Source organism: Zootoca vivipara, chromosome 7 (assembly GCF_965207765.1).
Source record: "Zootoca vivipara chromosome 7, rZooViv2.hap1.1, whole genome shotgun sequence".
In the NCBI taxonomy this organism is placed as follows: domain Eukaryota; kingdom Metazoa; phylum Chordata; class Lepidosauria; order Squamata; family Lacertidae; genus Zootoca; species Zootoca vivipara.
The window spans coordinates 65847633-65868168 of record NC_142590.1 but is presented as its reverse complement, the minus strand read 5'-3'; the positions used below and the strand labels follow the sequence as shown (position 1 = coordinate 65868168).

The 20536-nt window shown below is 43.7% G+C and overlaps 2 protein-coding genes across 11 annotated transcripts in view; one reads left to right on the top strand and one right to left on the bottom strand.

The window, feature by feature from the left end:
- RALGAPB (Ral GTPase activating protein non-catalytic subunit beta) overlaps window positions 1-5223 on the bottom strand; it is a 60466-nt gene extending 55243 nt beyond the window's left edge. For all 4 annotated transcript variants that reach the window (XM_035121874.3, XM_035121875.3, XM_035121876.3 and 1 more), the window contains exon 1: window positions 4913-5223. The gene's annotated coding sequence lies outside the window, so the exon portion shown is untranslated. The remainder of the gene's footprint in view (window positions 1-4912) is intronic.
- Window positions 4484-20536, top strand: part of NDRG3 (NDRG family member 3) — a 58066-nt gene continuing 42013 nt past the window's right edge. For 4 of the 7 annotated variants that reach the window (XM_035123404.3, XM_035123403.3, XM_088673476.1 and 1 more), the window contains exon 1: window positions 15497-15591. The gene's annotated coding sequence lies outside the window, so the exon portion shown is untranslated. Of the gene's footprint in view, window positions 4818-15496; window positions 16106-20536 lie in introns of those variants that run through there. The other 3 variants (XM_060277231.2, XM_088673473.1, XM_088673474.1) reach the window with 3 other exon arrangements.

Here is a 20536-nt window from a genome sequence, read left to right as displayed (position 1 = left end):
TCCAATTCATTCATAAAACGATAATTTTCTTATTAAACTTTCATTTCCTTGTGCCATTTCCTGCGTGGGTGCCATCTCTTTCACTCTCCCCTGGCCCTTGATGCATGGAATTCTCTCCACTCAGCAAGCATCCTCTTGTCCTCCTTTAATATAAGCTCATCTCTTCTCTGTTGCATTTCCCCCCTGGTGTCATTCTATTTTTATACCCTTCTTACTGTTAGGCTAATTATTATACAGGTTTTACTGTAACTGTCGGCTGACAGAAAGAAAACACCAGCAGATTAGGGAGGCAGGCAGGTATCAATACTCCCCCCCCTGCAGTACCACACACCCCTAAATCTGTTCTGAAGGGTTGGGGGACTCTCTAAACCCAATTTAGGGGGCACTGCAGCAAGCAGGGAGGGAATTGTTTCCCTCCATGCCTAATTGGTGTACTACTTGTGTAAGCAGACAAGTTCTATTGGATGCCAACCGATTTTTCTTCACTTTGAAAGTTTGTACACTACACATTAATCCAACTTTAGAAATAGGCAGCGTCTTGCAATACTATAATTCATCTTTATTAGCTAAACTGAGAAGTGACCAAGCACATGCAGGTAGTCCAATCTCTCAGTGTGCTGTAGTTTGGTCCCCATGGCACCCACTCTTGCTGTACCACATTAAGTTAACTGACCATAGTTGCCTGTTTTGGCTGAAATAGGAAATGGTCATTAGCAGATTTCAAATAAGCCAGGAATTTTAAACTGTCTTTTGAAGTTAATCTAGAATACCACCTCATTCCAAACTAGGCAACCTTTCCCATTTCATATTAAGCAGGCAACTATGGTCAATTGAGCACTTCCTGGCTCACTGTGGTACACAAAGAATGGGAGCCATGGGACTAAGTACAGGGGCAAGAAGGTCTATGCATACATTATTAAGCCATGGTATGATTGTCCAAACACAGCCACTGTTAATTTGTTCCTTAACATCCAAAATCCAAACATCTAATTATAGCCTAATGGAGAATGTAATAATGTACTGAAATATTGTGTGTCATCTTGCTTCCTTGGCAACCTCTTCAAACATGTAACATGGCCGGAATAGGGAACCTATGGCCCTATAAATATTGTTTGACTCCAACCCCATCAGTCCCAGCAGCACAGCCAATGTTCAGGGATGGCAGTACAGTAGTTGTATTCAAACAACATATGGAGGTCCACACTCCACAGGTTCCCCATTGCACACTTTGAGGAAAACATCACAAAAGGCACAAGGACAAGTACTAAAGGGCGATCAGAGAGCCAAAAGAGCTTGAGAAGCAGAATGGTTGAAACCCAAAAGATAGGAAAGAAGGAAAGAAGAAGAGGATGGAGTTTTAAAAACCTCAAACACCAGCAGACCCTGTACTAACACCTAAAACTCTTAACTCCCCAGTTCTAGAAGGAGCTTTAGAGCAGGGAGCTGGTGAAAAGGGCCAGTACATTATGGAGAATATCTTATACACATAGCTGTAGGAGAGGCTACTCAGTTATTATTTAATTTGTATTCCTCCTTTCAACCCAAGAGTTCCCAGGGCAGCTGGTGTGAAGGGAGGTAAAAATATATGTAGGTTACTTGACCATGCCCAAATCTTCTCCTAGTCCTACAGAATAGTTTTGGGGTTTGTTTGTTTTTGTTTTTTTAAAAAAGTAATAACGATTTAATTAAATCTGCTGGCCTTTTCCAAACAAAGTTTGTAGAGCCTTGAGGGCAAGCCAAGTATTTTCTTTTCGAAGCTGGTTCCTTTGGGCTTTTAATGTAAGATTTTCCTATAGAACTCACCTAAGGAACATTTTAACTACTACTATTTGTTTATTATTGTTCCGATTATATTGGAGCCAGGATAGTATTTCTAAGCTTTTAAATCTCCATATATAACACCAAACAGAGCCACACACTTCAATCCTAAACATATTTACGAAGCAGTCTGTCTGCTTGAAATCAACAGACTTCACACAACCCAAACATTTACATAAGCATAATATAAAAACAAAAATGTAGTAAGATCAGAAACACAGCCTTTTTTTGTGAATGCCTACCAAGATAAATGGTTACACCTTCAAGAAGGCAATGAGATTAACACTGTACCTCTTGAAATGGGTAAAAATTAGGGCCATTACATTATGGGGACTACTTCTAGTCTAACCACACAGGGCAGAGGCTCATAGGAGCATGTAATCTACAGAACGCAGACAGTATGGAGGTTCAAATCAAGAGTGGGAGTCTCTCAAGTATTCAGGTATCAAACAATTAAAGGCTCTAAAGGGCAAGTGCCAGAAGCTTAAGCTGGACAGAGATGCAAACAACAAGCCTATGCATTTGCCACATCTGTTGAATATGTTCCCACCTCCCTGTCAGGAAATTAGCAGTGGCCTTCTGCACAATAGTCTAATAGGCAGATCCACATAATTGCATTACTGTACAGTAGTAAACCTTACATGTTACAAAAAGCAGATAAATAAAGCAAGATAACTGACCTCCAAATGTTCACAGCCTACGCACTAAACATAATTGACAAAAAGCATTCCCTGCTTCCAGCTTATCTGGGGTCTTAAGTTTATAAAATAAATGCATCCACATGTTGCATTATTTTTCTCAAATCTGAGTTTTTATTAAACATTTGCATAACTGTTCTATTGTTCTTGTTCATTATGTCTGCTACCATTATGCTTGCGAAAGAATAGTGCTCCGAAGGATTCCTTATTTAGTGCATTGTATTGTTATGGGAGGAGAGGGAGTATGCAAAAATGCCACTTCAGTACCACGCCATAAAGGTAGACACCTTCCCCATTCTCTCTTACAAAATTTTACTATATTGTGCTTCCAAACAATGATCTGCTTTTTGCTCTTCATTTCCACATAACAAGAACAATGACATAAACTCTCTGGTATACTTATTTTTGATCTGCTTCATGTGGGGGTTTTTGTTCATAGATGTACAACCACACTGCAGCAGAAATACCACAAGTGCATGTTTTTGCAAGAGCAACAACCCCACCCCATGGCTTTGCATTTTGATATTTTGAATGTTTGTTGTAAGCTGCTTTGGGCACAGCTCACGCATATGTTCAGAATGGCACATATATTCAGAATGGTATGTAGACCACTGGAGGGATATAGAGTGGGAAGAAATGCTATTCAGCTAATCTGCAAGAGAAAGTGAGTACTAAGAAACAATTATCTTAAGTTATTTTATGTATCCTCTTTCAAGAAGTGTTCTGACTCAATACTTTTTCCGATTGGGTTGCTGAGGGCTGAAAATGGCATATGTGCACATGATCCGAGCCTATAATTTGCCAGGTTCTTAAGTTAATTACTGCATTTTTACTTTTATTTTTTAGAATTTCAAAACAAAACAATACCCAATATATAACTACATACAAATTCACAGGTATTGTGGGCAGGATTCTACTTCTACTTGCACAAGGACTTCTACTTGCACAATGAGGCTTTCTCCCCCTGCCCATAAAACTGGCTTAGGGAGGGTCAGAAAAGCCCCCAGAACTGCATGGGGTGTGTGTGCAATACTTGCACAGATAGAACAATCAGAAGAGTGCAACACTGAATTTTTTTTTTATGAATATGTCCTAGATATTACATTACCAGGTTTTGAAAAGCAGTCCTTTTTTACTCTTTTTTTTAAAGTAAAAACAGGATCTTCATAGCAGTAACTTTTAAAAAAACAACTAAATTGGGGAAATCAGTGAGTAGAATAACTGGCTGCTTGCCTTCAGGCATGAGGCAAAACAGCAAAATCCTGTCAGTAAGAGTATAACTTCTAGCTTCAAAGAAGCCAGGATTTCAAGTTAGGTTTTCAAACAACTAGGATGAAAGGCAGTAAACACAGAGACTGGATTACATACTACAACTGCCCCACATGGAATGAGACAGCCGTCCCCAACCTCTCGCCCCCCAAATGCTTTCAGCAATAACTCCTATAATCTGTGACTGTGGCTATGCTTGCTGGACTTGATGGGCATTGAGAGCCAACCATAACCCAGCGGTTCTGCTCCCCTGCTCGAAGGGAATAAACTCTTTCCACAAACAGTATTAATACTTAGCATTTATACATAGCGCTTTTTCAAAGTGCTTCTCGCACATCAGCGTTGCTGATTTTTACAACAACTCTGTAGCAGAGCACTATACCGGTAATTACCCCTCTTTTTTGCAGAAAGCTGTAGAGTGAGGAAAGGTAAAAGCAGCAAACGGAGCAAACAAATTCATGACAACACATAGCTCCATTTATACCTTAAGTCCCTCTTAGCTACTCCAAGATGACATGCCATCAGTACAGTTTCCATCCACCTGAGTTTGACCATTTCACAGGGTCAGCATCTTTCCGAGTTGGGAGAAGAAATGAACCCAGAATTTGCCAGCTGCTCAACCTTGCCCAGCAGCAGCAACTACAACTACAAACTGAAGTGCAATCGTAACTCACTCAGGCAGCTGCTGTAGGGGCTCTTCCTCGAGAGGGTGGTGGGGAAAGGGATACTTCTTCGCCTCGGCAGGGCCTAGCTTTGCCTGGGAGTCCCCTGGGGGCTCCAGGATCCACCGGAAGCAAGAGCAACTCCTCTCCCGCAGGGAGCACTTTCTCCCGGGAGCGGTCTGCCGGGAAAGAGGAGCTGCTTCCCGGCCAAGCACAACCGCGCACACCGTTGAGAGAGGCAGCCCGGAGAAGACCACCCCCCATCGCCCTGCCTCCGGCTACACCCTCCCGGGAACGGAGGCGCCAGGATCGGGCGTCGAGGCCTCCAACCCGGGAATAATAAAGGAGCGAGCCAGCCCGGAGCGCAGAGGTCAGAGCGGGTGAGGGAGCGGGCCCAGCGGAGGGAGAGCGCGTCGTGGGCCGTGGTTCTTTTGCGGAGGGGGGGTGTCGCCTGGCCGCGCTTACCTGCACCAAGGGGGTCGGCTAGCATGTCTGGGGCAAAGGCAAGCAGCTCCTCCTTCAAGCTCCCGGTTCCATAGTGCCCGCAATGGGTGAGGGGCGGGGGTGCGGGAGAGAAATCGGACGCTGCGCTCAGGTCTCTTCGGACACTTCCGGCTGCGCCAGAAAATTCACACCCTAGAGCCCTGTTTCCACCCTACACGGCGCGCACGCGCCTTGAGAACCTTCCGTGCTGCGCGAAATAAGTTCTCATATTCCCCCTACGGTCGTTCTCCACCGGAAGTACGCGTGCGTGTGTGATATTTCCCTTGAAAAGCGGTGGGAGAGTAAGGCGAAGGGAAGAAATTTCAGGCAGGCTTGGGCGGTGTGCGCATGCGCAGGGCCGTTCTTGCTCAGCTCTTTCGTTGCCACTTTTAAAGGGCCCGGGTTCTTTTTAGTTACAGGTAGGAGGTAGCCGTGTTGGTCTGACGTAGTCGAAACAAAATAAAAAAAATTCCTTCCAGCAGCACCTTAAAGACCAACTAAGTTTTTATTTTGGTATGAGCTTTCGTGTACATGCACACTTCTTCAGATACACTGAAGCAGAAGTCCCCAGGCGCTTACCGTATGTAGGGAAAAGGTGGGGAGGGGGTATCACTCAGAAGGGTGGTGGAAATGGGTGATTGACTGATAGCTGTTGACGGGTTCTTTTTAATTTGTCCTGCTGTTTCAACCTTGTTGTTAAAATTCCTAACAATGCAATCCTATGCGTGCATGTCTACGTGGAGGTAAGCCCCGCTGTGTTGTTGTTGTTGTTTAGTCGTTTAGTCGTGTCCTACTCTTCGTGACCCCATGGACCATAGCACGCCAGGCGCCAGGGACCCAGGTGGCGCTGTGGGCTAAACCACTGAGTCTAGGGCTTGCTGATCAGAAGGTCGGCGGTTCGAATCCCTGTGACGGGGTGAGCTCCCGTTGCTTGGTCCCAGCTCCTGCCAACCTAGCAGTTCGAAAGCACGTCAAAATGCAAGTAGATAAATAGGAACCGCTATAGCGGGAAGGTAAACAGCGTTTCCATGTGCTGCTCTGGTTTGCCAGAAGCAGCTTTGTCATGCTGGCCACATGACCTGGAAGCTATACGCCGGCTCCCTTGGCCAATAATGCGAGATGAGCGCACAACCCCAGAGTCGGTCACGACTGGACCTAATGGCCAGGGGTCCCTTTACCTTTACTCTTCGTGACCCCATGGACCATAGCACGCCAGGCACTCCTGTCTTCCACTGCCTCCCGCAGTTTGGTCAGACTCATGTTGGTAGCTTTGAGAACACTGTCCAACCATCTCATCCTCTTAGTGGTATACTATATATATATATGGTCCAAAGGCCGCCAATACAGCCCACAAAAAGTTTTCAAATTTGCAGAATTCAAGCAATAACAAGCAAGCAGCTTGCAAAAATTTTAAGTCAGCAAATTCGCAAGTGATTTTGTAAAAAAAGAAAAAGAAAAAAGCCATACTATCCAAATACACCTTTGCTTAATGGCAAAGACCCACCCTCACCCATGCACCCCCTAGAACAGTAAGCCTTTAATTAGGGACCTTGCAAGGAGCAGCTCCTAGAAGGGTCCTAAGCAGGTGGCGATGGAGCACAGCAAGTGCAAAGGTTTGCCCCTTGAAGGACCAGACATAGCCCCCCCCCACAGGTTTTATGTTAGGAAGGCAGAAAGGCAGGATTTATGTTAGGCTGGGGCTAGACACCTACCTGTCATTAACCTCTGTCTGGCTCTGTCTAGCAGATTTGGAATGAAATGTCTCAACAGCAGTTGTTTTAGATTACTTTATATTGATCCCCAGTGCTCAGGAAAATCTGTTAAAATCGCTACAATTTCTATTTTTAGTTAAGTATTTTTATTTATTTACTTGATGGCTATGCCCATGGGGCTGCCCTCTGAAGTCTCTTGGGCTCTGCACCCACCTGTCATGATTTAGAATGGGCCTCTTTCCCACCCATGATGGGCTTTGATTCCCACATCAACCGTCAGGCAAGCTTGATTTGATTCCACCCCCCTCATTTGGTCACATTGTAAATCGTAACCCGCCCCTTCTTCCCTAATGGGAGGGGAGAAAGCATTTTGTGGTTTGCTTCAGGTGCCAAAATGTCTTGGGCTGACACTGCCATTACACCACACTTTAAGGAGGTTAGAAAGCTTGTCTTTAATACAACAGTAGATCAAAGTTTGCTAATGTTTTAAACGCATGCATAATGGATGCACAAACCATTTGCACAACAATTATAAAAAGCAATGTCTGAGAAGGCATATGACTATAGCCAACAAGAAGGGGGAATACTGTAGATAGTACTACTACACTATGCTGTCTTCAGCCTAACAGCAATTCTATTGTGGAATTTAGTTATAACTTTAACAAGCCCAAACCGGATGGCTAAAAAACCCAAAAAGAAAGTTCAGAACAGCCTTCACCAACCAAATACCCTCCACAACTCCCATCAGTCAGCACAAAAAAGTCTGGAGCTGCACTCCGCCTACCATTACAGAAGTGGGCCCAGGAGTTAAAAGATACCTCACTGAGAATATCTAGATGTTAAAGGTAATTTCTACTAGAAGCTGTGATGAAAATTCGATTTAAGAAATCATTATTATTACCTATTTAACTTACTCTTCACTTAACTACAAAAAAGACATATAAAACAATACATTTCAATAAAACCATTCCAGTAGCACACCTGTTCTGAAAGCCCTGCACTAACAGTCAATGAGCTACCAGACCCAATTTAAGGTGTTACCGGTAGTACTAAGACCAGGCCACATGTTACATATAGACATTCCCACTCTTAAGAGTGGGAATGACAGGCTAGTGCAAGAAGGAAAGGTGAAGAGATTTTAAAAGTTGTGGAACCCCTTGGAGATGCCTTCAGACTGGAAATTCCACACAGTCCTGATTTAAAAAGCATTGAATTACGGTAGCTCTTGGTAGGTTATTTCCTCCTATATTTTAGAACAGAAGCCATACACTAGATGGCGTTAGGAACCAGAAATTTGGATTCATGCTAGCCTTTTTATGTGTGAGATGTGTTTACTTTCTTTCTCAGGGTATTTTACTTGAAAATGATCAGCAGGAAGCAAAATGCAATGGTAAAAATGCTGACCTTGTAACATAAATGTAAGCTGCTATTTCTGCTATGTTGCTTTCACAAAACATGAAAAACATGGTATCTGAAGAAGTGTGCATGCACACGAAAGCTCATACCAAAATAAAAACTTAGTTGGTCTTTAAGGTGCTACTGAAGGATTTTTTTAATGAAAAACATTGTGTTTCAAACTCTTTCTGCCCACACATATAAACACTTATCCAAAGGGTAAGAGATTTCAGTCTTTTAAAGGATCAGTTTCCATGAAAGGAAAGAGTACTGGAGACTCACTGTGACTTGTTTGCAAAGCATTTTTAGGATAAAATTGCTTGCATCCACAGGGATCTTGACTCCACTGTTACAGCACATGAATTTCAAGGGCAATCCAGAGCACTGTCTAGTCTTGTTGTGCTGGATGGGTTTCAGTTGGTAAGGCTCAAGGATGTGGACAAGGTACTTGGGTCGGTCATGGCAACCACTTGCACTCTGAACCCTTGCTCCTCTTGGTTGAAAGAAACTAGCAGGGAGGGGGCAGCTGGCTGGGTCAGGGGGGTGATTAATGCCTCCCTGCGAGAGGGGGTGGTTGCTGCCTGCTTGAAGGAGGCGGTGGTAAAACCATTCCTTAATAAACCCTCCCTGCATTGGGAAATTAAGTAACTACTGGCTAATCTCCCCTTCTTGGGCAAGGTTCTTGAGCGGGTGGTTGCAGACAAGATCCAGTCAGTCTTTGAGGAAACTGATCTTCCAGATACATTTCAGTTTCGGATTTAGGCCTGCTTTTGGCACAGAAACTGCCATGTATGATGACCTCAGTCAGGAGAGAAACAGAAGAAATGTGCCCTTGTTAATTCTCCTCGACTTCTCAGCAGCTTTCAGTACAAACCATGGTATCCTTCTGGAGCGGCTTTCCAAGATAGAGGTTGGTAGCATCGCTTTGCGGTGGTTCTTTTCCTACTTGGATGGTTGTTTCCAGAGAATGATGCTTGGGGAGTGCTCCTGTAGAGCCTTGAATGTGGGGTTCCTCAAGATTCAGTTTTATCCCCTGTGCTGTTTAACATCTACATGAAACTGTTAAGTGGGATTATCTAGAGTTTTGGAGTAGGTGGTCAGCAATATGCTGATGACACACAGCTCTACTTATTCCTTTGCATCTGCAGGTATGGCAATAGATGTGCTGGACTGTTGTGTTGCCTCGGTCATGGACTGGATGAAAGCCAGCAAATTGAAGCTCAATCCATATAAGACAGAGGCATTTTTAGTGGGTGGTTCCTTATACCAGATGGCTGGGAGGTTGCCTGCTCTTAATGGGGTTTTACACTCCCTTTGAAGGTGGTTTGAGGCTCAGGTAGCCTCAGTGGCGTGGAGTGCCTTCCATCAGCTTTCGTTGGTGGCCCACCTGCTCCCTTATCTGGACAGGGATAGCCTGACTTCCGTCACCTGTGCTCTGGTAACCTCTAGGTTACATCACTGCAATGTGTTATAGGTGGGGCTGCCTCTGAAGGTGGTTTGGAAACTTCAGTTGCTCATCGGGGCAAGACAGTTTGAGCATATCAGTAGCCCGATTGCATCTGTTCCCACTTAGGTTCTGGGACCACTTCAAAGTGCTGATTTTGACCTGCCGTGTTTCTCCGAAAATAAGCCATACCCCAAAAATATGCTATAGTGATAGGCAGTTTAACTTTGTAGGTTAAACTGTACCATACTTAATAAAAAAAATAAGACATCCCCTGAAAATAAGCCACCGTGTGTTTTTTTGAGGAAAAAAAAATATAAGACGGTGTCTTATTTTTGGAGAAACACGGTGGCTAAGCCTAAGCCTTTAAGTGGCTAAGGACTGCAGCAGTACCTCAAGGATTGCCTCTCCCCATATGAACTGACCTAGACTTTGTGATCATCTGAGGCCCTTTTTTGTGTACCTCCACCACAAGAGGTTTGGAGGGTGGCAACATAAGTATTTTCTGCAGTGGCTCCCCATTTGTGGAATACTCTGCCCTGGGAGGCTTGCTTGGCACCTTCATCTTTAAGCACCAGGCAAAAACTTTTCTGCTCAACCAGGCCTTTGGCTGATTAACATTCTTTGTACTTTTAAATGTGTCTTTGTTTTGTTCTTACTATGTATTTTGTTACAGGTAGGTAGCCATGTTGGTCTGACGTAGTCGAAACAAATTTTTTTTTTAAAAAAAAAAATCCTTCCAGTAGCACCTTAGAGACCAACTAAGTTTGTCATTGGTATGAGCTTTCGGGTGCATGCACACTTCTTCAGGTATCTGAAGGTATCTGAAGAAGTGTGCATGCACACGAAAGCTCATACCAATGACAAGCTTAGTTGGTCTCTAAGGTGCTACTGGAAGGAAGGTTTTTTTTATGTATTTTGTTTTTGTTTTTATTTTATGCTGTGAACCACCTTGAGATCTTCAGCTTAAGGGAGTCATAAAATAAAACAAAATTTAATAAAACAAAATAAAATAACAAGCCACAATTAGCCTCAAAGAAGGCTCGTTGCTGCATGGGACCATCTTCATGATGTATACATGTGTGTATGCTGCCTGCCTCCAGGTCTGGCCTGGAATTTGATCAACGTTTGTGTTTAGCTTGAAAGTTTGCAAGGCTGGGTCAATTAAGGATAGCAGCCTACATTTTCTTATGGATGTAGACATTGCACAAACAAGCTTGAGGGGCATATTGTATCAAGGAACTTCTACATTTCATGTCTCTTTGATGTCAACAGATGTCATTCTTTCTCTTCTGATTGGTTTGCTTTTACCATAGTTCTCTAATATGTTTGGATCCCCACAGGTACTTGCAATGTCTGTTGCTTATGCACCACAGATGTGGTTATACACAGGTCTACTCAGAAGTATGTCACACAAAATACCTATTCCCAGGTAAGTGCTATCAGACTGCAGCATGAGGGTAGGATATGATGCACACTTTCCTGAGAGTGAGTCTTACTGAATCCAGTGGGGGACTTCAAAGTAGATATGCATAGGGTTGTGCCATGCATATTGCATAACTCAAAGAGACAAGTTTAATTTCAAGCCAATTAAAGAAATATAATGTCTTATCATGATTTTAAATTAAATCCGGATTTCTTCTGATTTTAAATTAAATCAGGGTTTCCCCCTCTAAGAATAGTTCCTCCATTCCTTCTGAATTCCCTGAGCAACAGCATATATGAGGCATCAGCAAATGAGAAATTGAAGTACAGAGGAAGCTGCAATGTAGGATTCCAACAATTAAAGCTTTCCAATCTTGAGACTTCTTTCCTGTTGGCAATAACTGCTAACCAGAAGTTTGGTTGTTGGAGCCCACCCAGGACGACTGTGGACAGGATTCCAGCATTGCAGGGGGTTGGACTAGATGACCCTCAGGGTCCCTTCCAACTCCACGATTCTAATCTATGTGCAGTAAAGACAGGTCCACCCGCTTCCTTTTTTTACTTGCACCATACTGTGTAACTCATTAGAACTGGCACTGATAAAAGCCTGTTTTACATAACCTTGATTTTGTTAATTTATTTCGGCATTCTTGGTTGTAGGTTGCAACCCTCACAACATGGCTATTTCTTACATTGCATTCTCCTCCTCCCTTTTATCTATTTTAAAATTAATTACCATTCTCTTTTTCCTGGAGGCAGTTTGCTTAATTAGGCATAGGGTTAACAAACTAGGTTAATGCGGACAGCAAAAGCACTCTCCACTTCAGCCAAATCCAGGGAGCCTTGTGTTGCGAATATTCATAGTTATGATTTTGTCACAGTCTCTTTTTTTTTACTGTTTATGCATCTAGAAAATAAAACTGACCAAAGCACATACCAAATTAATTCTAATCCCTTATCTTTAGACTCTCATTCTTAAAGATAGCATACATACTATCAATATAGTTTCTGAAAACAGGCTTTGTTATTATTTTACAGAGTAGGGAGAAGCTCTGAACATTATTTTGGTTTAGCTTTTGAATAGTTTATTTGGTATGTCTTCGAATCAATGGCTAAACAATACATCATCACTAGTGAAAAGGACAACAGTCATAGGACTTATCTGCATGCTTTGACAGTAAGGAAAGTATGATTGAATACCACCTGTGCTATAAATTGCCATGGAGTTAGTGTGAAATATCTCTACAGAGCCCCTGCATTACATTTTAAAAACTAAAATAATAATCCTTAAGATTTTACCTTTAAGTAATTTTTACTTCATAGGAATAGCACCATAGCTTTTCTACTGGTTAATTAAACCTTGCTAGAGAGTGAGGCGCATTGAAGTCAACAGGGATTACTTCTGATTAGGCACGTATAGGATTGTACTGTAACCATTCAATACATTAGTTGAAACTATGACTTATTCCAAATCCAATGTAATCACTCAGCCAACAAATTTCCCTCCTAGGGCAATGCCTGCCCTTGTTGGCTTTGGGTTCCCATGATTTTTCAGTGGAACATGTGGTTTGGCAGCTTTGTTCTGTACTGCTGTTGGGTATGTTGATTTCTCCTTTGCCCACTAATTTAACGGTGCATTCAAATCTGGGAAGGACTACACTATTTCATACTCAAACTGCTATGCACATTTTATTGTTCTACAACTGCAACTATGTTGAGCTGGGAGGGGGAAATCCCACCTGCTCTATAAAGTTCATGTTACTGTTGGTCTCCTGGTCCTCATCTGACCTGCATTCATTACAGTTACACTACATATATAGGGCTATGTGTTTTTATAGTGGTATGGCAACTCTCCTGTGTTTGCCTTGTGTATAGGGGGACTCCACTAGCCATGACATTCTGTATATAGTTTTAAATCTTCAATAGTAATCACTCTGGAGTAAAATCAGCTTGTAAATAATACTGCTGCAGCTCAGCTGGTGACAGCAAAAGGCCATTGACCCTTTAATCCTTTCTAAACAATCCTGTTCTTTTTGTAGGTCAGGCAATAAATGAGGCTTCCTCAGCCTAGTGTTACAGATGATCACTAATATGGAGAGCATTCTGGCTGTCCTGAGAAAATTATCTGAAATGGCTGCACTACTTGAGAAAATGAAATCCTAGAACTACAACCCTCTCTACATACGCAAATCCATACTATACTGTGTTGGATCTGAAATTGTTCCTCACCCCTCAAATTCAGACTTTCCATTCTGGAACTTTCTCCAACAGGGTGCCCTCCTAATGTTGTATTTGGCTGGGGCTGATGGGATTCGTAGTTCCATAATATCTATCTGGAAGGCACCAAGTTGGGGGAACACCATTTTTAATTTCAGCACCTAGCCAGATCCTACGAAAAGTTCACAAGCAGAACGTGATAATGATATCTATCTCCTGGTAACATTTTATTTATTTGTGTTTGTCTTAAACTTGGTACATATCAGCTTCAATACAGAACTTATTTTGAGAATGAATATTCCCACCTCTAAGCATCACAAAAATATACATTTTTGTTCTTTGACACCTGTTAACTTCATCCACAGCCCATTTTATCATCTAATACTTTATTTGATTCCCCCGTTTGATATGAATGCCTGCTTCAATTGTTGTTCTCTAAAGCAAGCCTTCTTCACCCCGCCCCCAGTAACTAAAAAGAAATGTTAAATTCCTTAGGGCTCTGTTTGAGCCACAACTCAGTCCTGAAAAATCAACATCAAGGTTTGACAAAGGGATCTATGAAACAATAAAATGAAGAAGGGTGCCCGTGTTTCCAAATAGTCAAGAGGACATTGTCCTTGAAGGCTGCAATCATATGATTAGCTTCTTGTGAATAAGTCTCATGGGGTTTACTTCCTTGTAAACATTATATGGTCCAGATGAATGAGTAATTTGAGGGAATCTTGGTTGCCTCCTGTTTTGCTAGCCTTGCGGTGGCAGTTAAACCATACTTTCTCCTTTGTACTGCATCTTACTACCACAACAGCCTTTATCATCCTTCCACCCCATCAATTGCATTCATTAATTCCAACTGCATTCCAAAAAGCACTGCTGCATCTTTCATTTTAGCACACCCCACCCAGCAAACTCTCTCCCATCTACCCAGCAAGATAGACCAGCAAGGATTTCTGACATGCAATTTTTTAACAATAGAAAGCCGGGTGCAGAGACAAACGAAAACTGAGTGTACAAGCACTCTTGACTTTAAGAAGGCTGATTTCAAAAAGCTTAATGAATGACTGGTTGATATCCCATGGTGAGAAATACTCAAAGAGAAGGGAGTCCAAGATGGGACTGGAGTTTCTTAAAGGTGAAATATTGAAGGCCCAAATGCAGACAATTCCAACAAGAAAAAAAACTGGGAGGCATCTAAAGAAGCCAGTGTAGTTGCATGAGCTTACAGATGAGCTGAGATTTAAGAAGGGCATGTATAAGAAATGGAAGGAAGGGGAAATCATGAAGGAAGAGTATACACGAGTACCCAACAGTTAAAAGGAGGTCAGGTGGGTCAAAGCTCGGAATAAAATTGAAAGGTTTCTTCTGCTATGTTCAAAGCAAGAGGAAGAATAAGCAAGTACCTAGGTCCTCTATGTGAAGACAGAAAAATGCTGTTGGGTGACAGAGAAGGCAGAGCTGCTCAACACCTACTTTATCTCTGTCCTCACTCAAAAGAAAAGCAGTGCCCAACCTGGTGATAACAGAATAAATGATGCAAGGAGGGAGATGCAGCCCAATATAGGAAAAGTGGTAAGGGAATACCAAGCTACTTTAAGTGAATGCAAATCTCCAGGGCCTGATGAGCTGCACCCAAGGGTACTAAAGGAGCTTCCTGGTGCAATCTCAGAGCCTCTGTCTATAATCTATGAGAATTCTTGGAGAACAGGTGAGGTCCCTGCAGATGTCCCCCATCTTCAAAGGCCTGCCAGCTCTACAATTCTATGAAACACAAACAAATGCTGGCAGACAGGTACAAAGCCTCAAAGAATCATGAAAACTGTCGAATTACACAACAGATGGGTCAGTCCTGTGCTGCTGTTGTAAATGAACCCATCAAGTCAGCCTGTCAATATGCTTGGCAGGGGCTGTAGTGTTGCCTGGGGGGGGGGGGGCAGGCAGGTAGCGCCTCTGGAGTAGAGAGATCTTGAGCCCCACCGCCAAAGTTTATACCTCTGATAGGAACAACAAAAAATACTTTCCCTATGCTACTGACTGCTGAAGTGAAGAAAGGTTACTGCAACAGGGGATGGAAGGATGGTGAACTTTACTAAATAAACAAATCCCCGAGCTCAGGAGCAACATGTTCTAAAATGCTCCAAATGTATGCCCTTCGCACCTGACACCTTGCGTTTCTACCAGAGCGCAACTGTACCTCTTGCAAGTACTAAAACCCACCCGAACTGCCGCTGCCAACCCAACTCATTCCTCTCCCCAATTTCCCTCCAAGCCGAACGAGCAATATTCTTTTGTGGCCCTAAACATTGACGCGGCTCTGCGCTTGCGCGAGAGCTGGGAAACTCGCACCGAGGCGCAGCGCGCCTGCGTAGTCGCTTCCCCACACATGCTGGCATTGCTGCTGCTGCTGCTGCTACTGGGAGAGGCAGCTGCAGCGGCTCAGGTTCACCTGCGCGGTCGTGTCTTCTTGGGAGCAGGTAGGTGGCTGCTTCTAGGCTGTGTTTTGCACTACTCGCGCTCTGGTGCCTCCCCGCCCGCTTTGGCGCTGGGGCGGCGCTTGTTGTGCTTTCGGAACTCCTCGGGTAGCGACTGAGGCGCGACGCCTCTTCCCCTCCGGCCGGAGTATTCCGCGTCTTCCCTTCCCATCTCTCCCTCCGCTTCCCTGCCCCTGTCCCCGCGGAGAGCTGGCGGGAAGGTCTCGGCCTTGTCCTCCCTTTCTCTCCGTCCTCCCGGGGACAATATTGACACGCGCTCTGGGGAGGGAGGGGTGCGGGGGTCCTCCTAGGCGGGGGGCGACCTGTCGCTTTGGTTCCTGCTCTTGCTGTGCATTATTGGGGGCTTTGCATCCTGGGTCCCTTCGGGTGATGCAGGTTTGCACCGTGCCCGTCTCAGCTGTGGAAGCTCAGCACGCCGCCCGAGGGCAGGGTGGGGGGAATCATGCAATGCAGGGAAAGGAGAAAGGACACCTAGCGGATTGCTCGTATCCGACCAGTTAAGTGACAAGAGTAAACGGCGTCGCTATGGGAGAGTTACTTGGAGAGGATACGGAGGGTCTACGGTGCTGCTCTGACTCGAGCATTGTAGGGAAAGGGAAGCTGCCTGGGGACCGAGTGAACAGATTAAGGCTGCGATGTTAAATCCCAAAAATGAAACCCCGTTGAACTAAGTGTTCATTTGGGATCGGGCTGCGAATCTCCCTAGGATAAGCAATTCCAGCAAGGTGGGGGGGCGGGCGGCAGTTTGCGCCTTGCGCTGGCCGTTTTCACTCTTTCCTCCATTTTCTCCAGCGTGCGTGCGTGTGCTGTTCTTGTTTTTCTTTGGAGAAAGAGGGAGGGAAATGTGCCGAAGGCTATTCATATAAACAGAAGCATTTGTGCAGTTTGCAGGCAATTCCAGGAGAGTTAATGAGCAGCCGCGCTAGGCTTCCCTGATTGCCGGGAGGATTGATAGTTTTGAGTGTTTTTCCATTCAGATGTAATTACCGTTGTATCTAGACTGGGCTGTCTTCGCATGATTCAAAAATTGTCATTTTAACCTATGGAAGCTCGTTACTAGGTAAAACACACACTGCAGCCGTATTGTTAGCGGGACACGTACATAAAAGGAGGCAGCCCCTTGCCTTTTGTGATGGCCTTCTTAGTTACTGTTTTTATTTATATTTTTGAAGGTGAGGGATTCTTGTATGTTTAAAATGGGTGTGTGAGAGAGGGGGTGCTAGTGTATTTCAATGAAGATACTTCCCCATAATTGAAGTAACTGTCCTATTCAACAGATTAAATAAGGTACTGAGGAAATATTTTTGAAGCTGGTTAATAAACATGTTTCCTATAGGAGAGGAAATTGTTTCTATGTTGCTTGATTCAAGAGATGTTTCTCTTTGGAGAGCAGCTGTACTTTAAAGCTAAATTAAAATCCTAAATTTGCACCTGGGATTGATTGCTGTGTTGTGCCAATTACCAGTTACAAGTTGGTTTAAGTGGTAACCAAATCATCTCTAACATATGTATAATAAGTAATTGACTAGTGCAGATATTTAAAATATGTATCCCTGTGATGCCCAGGAGAGTGTCCCATGGGCCATAGGATATATTGGAGCCTCTTGCCCATGGTTGAAGATAGAGCTTGATGTCCAATCCTGCCTCTCTACTGTTACCAGAAAATAAGGGGGTTCCTTTTGATGGCCCAACTCCCCAGATTCATTACCTGTCAAAGATGAATGAGCTGAGGCAGAAATCAAGTGAAGGCAATGAGCACTTTTCTGGTAACACCACCACCACAGAAAGCCAGCAATGCCTTGCCCCAAGTGACTTTGGAATTCCCAAGATTGGTAGTGCTGAAAGGGACATGTTGAAGGTTGTTCGTTCGGAAACATGTCAGGAGAGGACCAGAAAATCAGCTGGCTCTAAAGTCTTCCTAGTCCCCTAATATCCCCCCAGACCTGGAGACATTTTAGACCAGGTCTCCTTTTCCTTCATTGTTTCCAGTGAGAGGGTAAATGTAAACTTCTACCTGCCAGTGTGATCCAGACAAAGATAAGGATAGACAATTAAACAACTTTTGGATTCCCTTGCTACCCTTAAAGGTTAAGGGACCCCTGACCATTAGTTCCAGTCGTGACCGACTCTGGGGTTGTGGCGCTCATCTCGGCGTACAGCTTCCAGGTCATGTGGCCAGCATGACAAAGCCACTTCTGGCGAACCAGAGCATCACACGGAAACACTGTTTACCTTCCTGCTGTAGTGGTACCTATTTATCTACTTGCACTTTGACGTGCTTTTGAACTGCTGGGTTGGCAGGAGCTGGAACCGAGCAACAGGAGCTCACCCCATCGCGGGGATTCAAACCGCTGACCTTCTGATTGGCAAGCCCTAGGCTCTGTGGTTTAACCCACAGCGCCACCTGCATCCATTTAATTGCCCTCATGCTGCTTCACTATCAATTGTTTGTAATCCTGCACATGCATACACATTCCATGGAAATAAACGAGACATAATTATCTAAAAACAGTGTTTCAAAGTAGACTATCAACTACTTTTAAAATTCTTTATCACTCTCTCACCTATATGTAATACTTTTTGCAAAAATGATCTGGATATCTGAATTCCTTTGTGGCTCAAGATGCTGCTTATTTTCTTTAAAGCTAGTGCCATATATGGATGGGGAAAGCTAGAGATAGTTTACTTGGCTACTGAAATGTTAAATGCTAGTTGAACTCTACAAAAATAATCTGATATGGAAATGTTCATACAGGTAACTGTTCAGGCAATGCTAGATATATGCATGTAACTTTATAAACAAGTGGATTCTTGCACCTAGTAGGTCTTCCCACACTATAAGAAACTATTGTTTGGATATAGGCACACTGAGCTTCTAAGGTGGGGGGGGGAACAGTCAATCCTAAATATGTCTATTCAGAAATGCATCCTGATTAGACTGCAGTCTATGTGAAATGAGCTGGAGAAAAGTTCTCGTAACTATCTAAGCCAGCCTTCCCCAATCTGGTGCCCTCAATAGCTTTTGTAGCACAACTCTTAATTATTCCTGGCCATTGGCCAAGCTGGCTGGAGCTCATGGGAGTAACAAGGGTGTACCTAGGGGTTGGATAGGTTGGCCCTCACCAAGGGTGCAAAAATTGTGCCTCCCCACTCTGACTTGGAGTGGCTAGGAGCCCGCTGTTCCACACGCTGCCAAGGCACCTTGGCGGAGCTCCTTGCCAAGGGCACACGGTGTTGGTTGGGTGGCGATACAGCTCATTTCCAAGAGTGCATGGGAGCCTATGTACGCCTTTGGGAGTTGTAGCCTGAAAAAATATTGAGAGCACCAGACTGAGGAAGGCTGATCTAAGGTGGTGCTTCTGAGCTTCGTACAAACACTTGTTGGTACTAGGTAAAGGAGGATGGATGTGCACTTTTTGGACAGCAGCACCCAATTCTGTTGATTGGTAAGGCTTTTCATAATGCATGTTGCTCTCTGCTCTATTACTTTGTGCCTTCCCTAGTGGATAAATTTCCAGCCAGTGCATCGGTAGCAAGAAAGAGTGATGGAGTTCTGAGTGGAGGATGGTGTAGCTTGATTGTAAAGGGACCCCTGACCATTAGGTCCAGTCGTGACCGACTCTGGGGTTGCGGTGCTCATCTCACTCTATTGGCCGAGGGAGCTGGCGTACAGCTTCTGGGTCATGTGGCCAGCATGACTAAGCCGCTTCTGGCGAACCAGAGCAGCACACGAAAACGCTGTTTACCTTCCCGCCGGAGCAGTACCTATTTATCTACTTGCACTTTGACGTGCTTTCGAACTGCTAGGTTGGCAGGAGCAGGGACCGAACAACGGGAGCTCACCCCGTCGCAGGGATTCAAACCGCCGACCTTCTGATCGGCAAGCCCTAGGCTCTGTGGTTTAACCCACAGTGCCACCCGCGTACATAATTTTGATGGGAAATTAAAGCAATCATACTTTGATAACTAACCTAGGCTCTAGGTCACCTCTTCTAACCTCTGTTGAGGTGTGAAAATATAATAATTACAATTGAACTGAACAGTTAAAGCCACGTCCTGTAATCTATTCATACGTGATTATTTAAAACAGGCTCAAAGATGTTTACAAATTTGTAGCTGTTGATTCTCTGAAAATAGGAGACTGCTATTCAGAAGCTTTGCTGCAGGGATGATTCAGTATAAATAAGTTGGCAATGGTACATTTTCTTCATTGTAATCTGGATAATCTCATGAAGGGTATTTCTACAGGTCAGTTGCATGGTTTATGACCTTGACTGCAGTACAGTAAAAGCATACTAACAGCTCTCATTTCTCCTTTTTTTCTAGTCCAGAAATCTCCCTTCCTTATATTTGTGTTCTCTACCCATTTCTCATCATTTTAGTTTATACGATTTTATTGGATTTAATGCTAATTACATAGTAGCCAACCCTCTTGCCACTGCTCCTGGTGTTAATAGCCAAAATCAAATCACAATAATAATGTTTAGCTACTGCAAGTAATGGCTTATTTTATCTTCCAGTAACCAACAAGTATTTTCAGCATGGCATGCTAAGCTTCTGCTGACTTCGAGATAAGGAATAATATTCACTCTTAAATAGAGATCTTAAGTGAGTTTTCAGAAGTAAACATAATAAAGGCACTTAACAAGAGGAGAACGCGATACTCACTTCATTATTTTTCACCCTACAAAAAAATGAAATCACTTGCTCTTGAATTGACAAATGTATCAGGTTAGTTCTCAAAGCTACCAATTCCCATGGGTTGTTTTCTTCCTGCATGTAAAGCATTTTGGGGTCCTGCTGTTCTTAAAGTATAAGTGAGATGAAGGCTTCTCCTTTCCCTTCTGTCTCCCATTATTGGATACCAGATGTGGCGTTGACCAGTAAATGTCTTGTGCTGGGAAACAAACATGCTAGAGGAGTATGT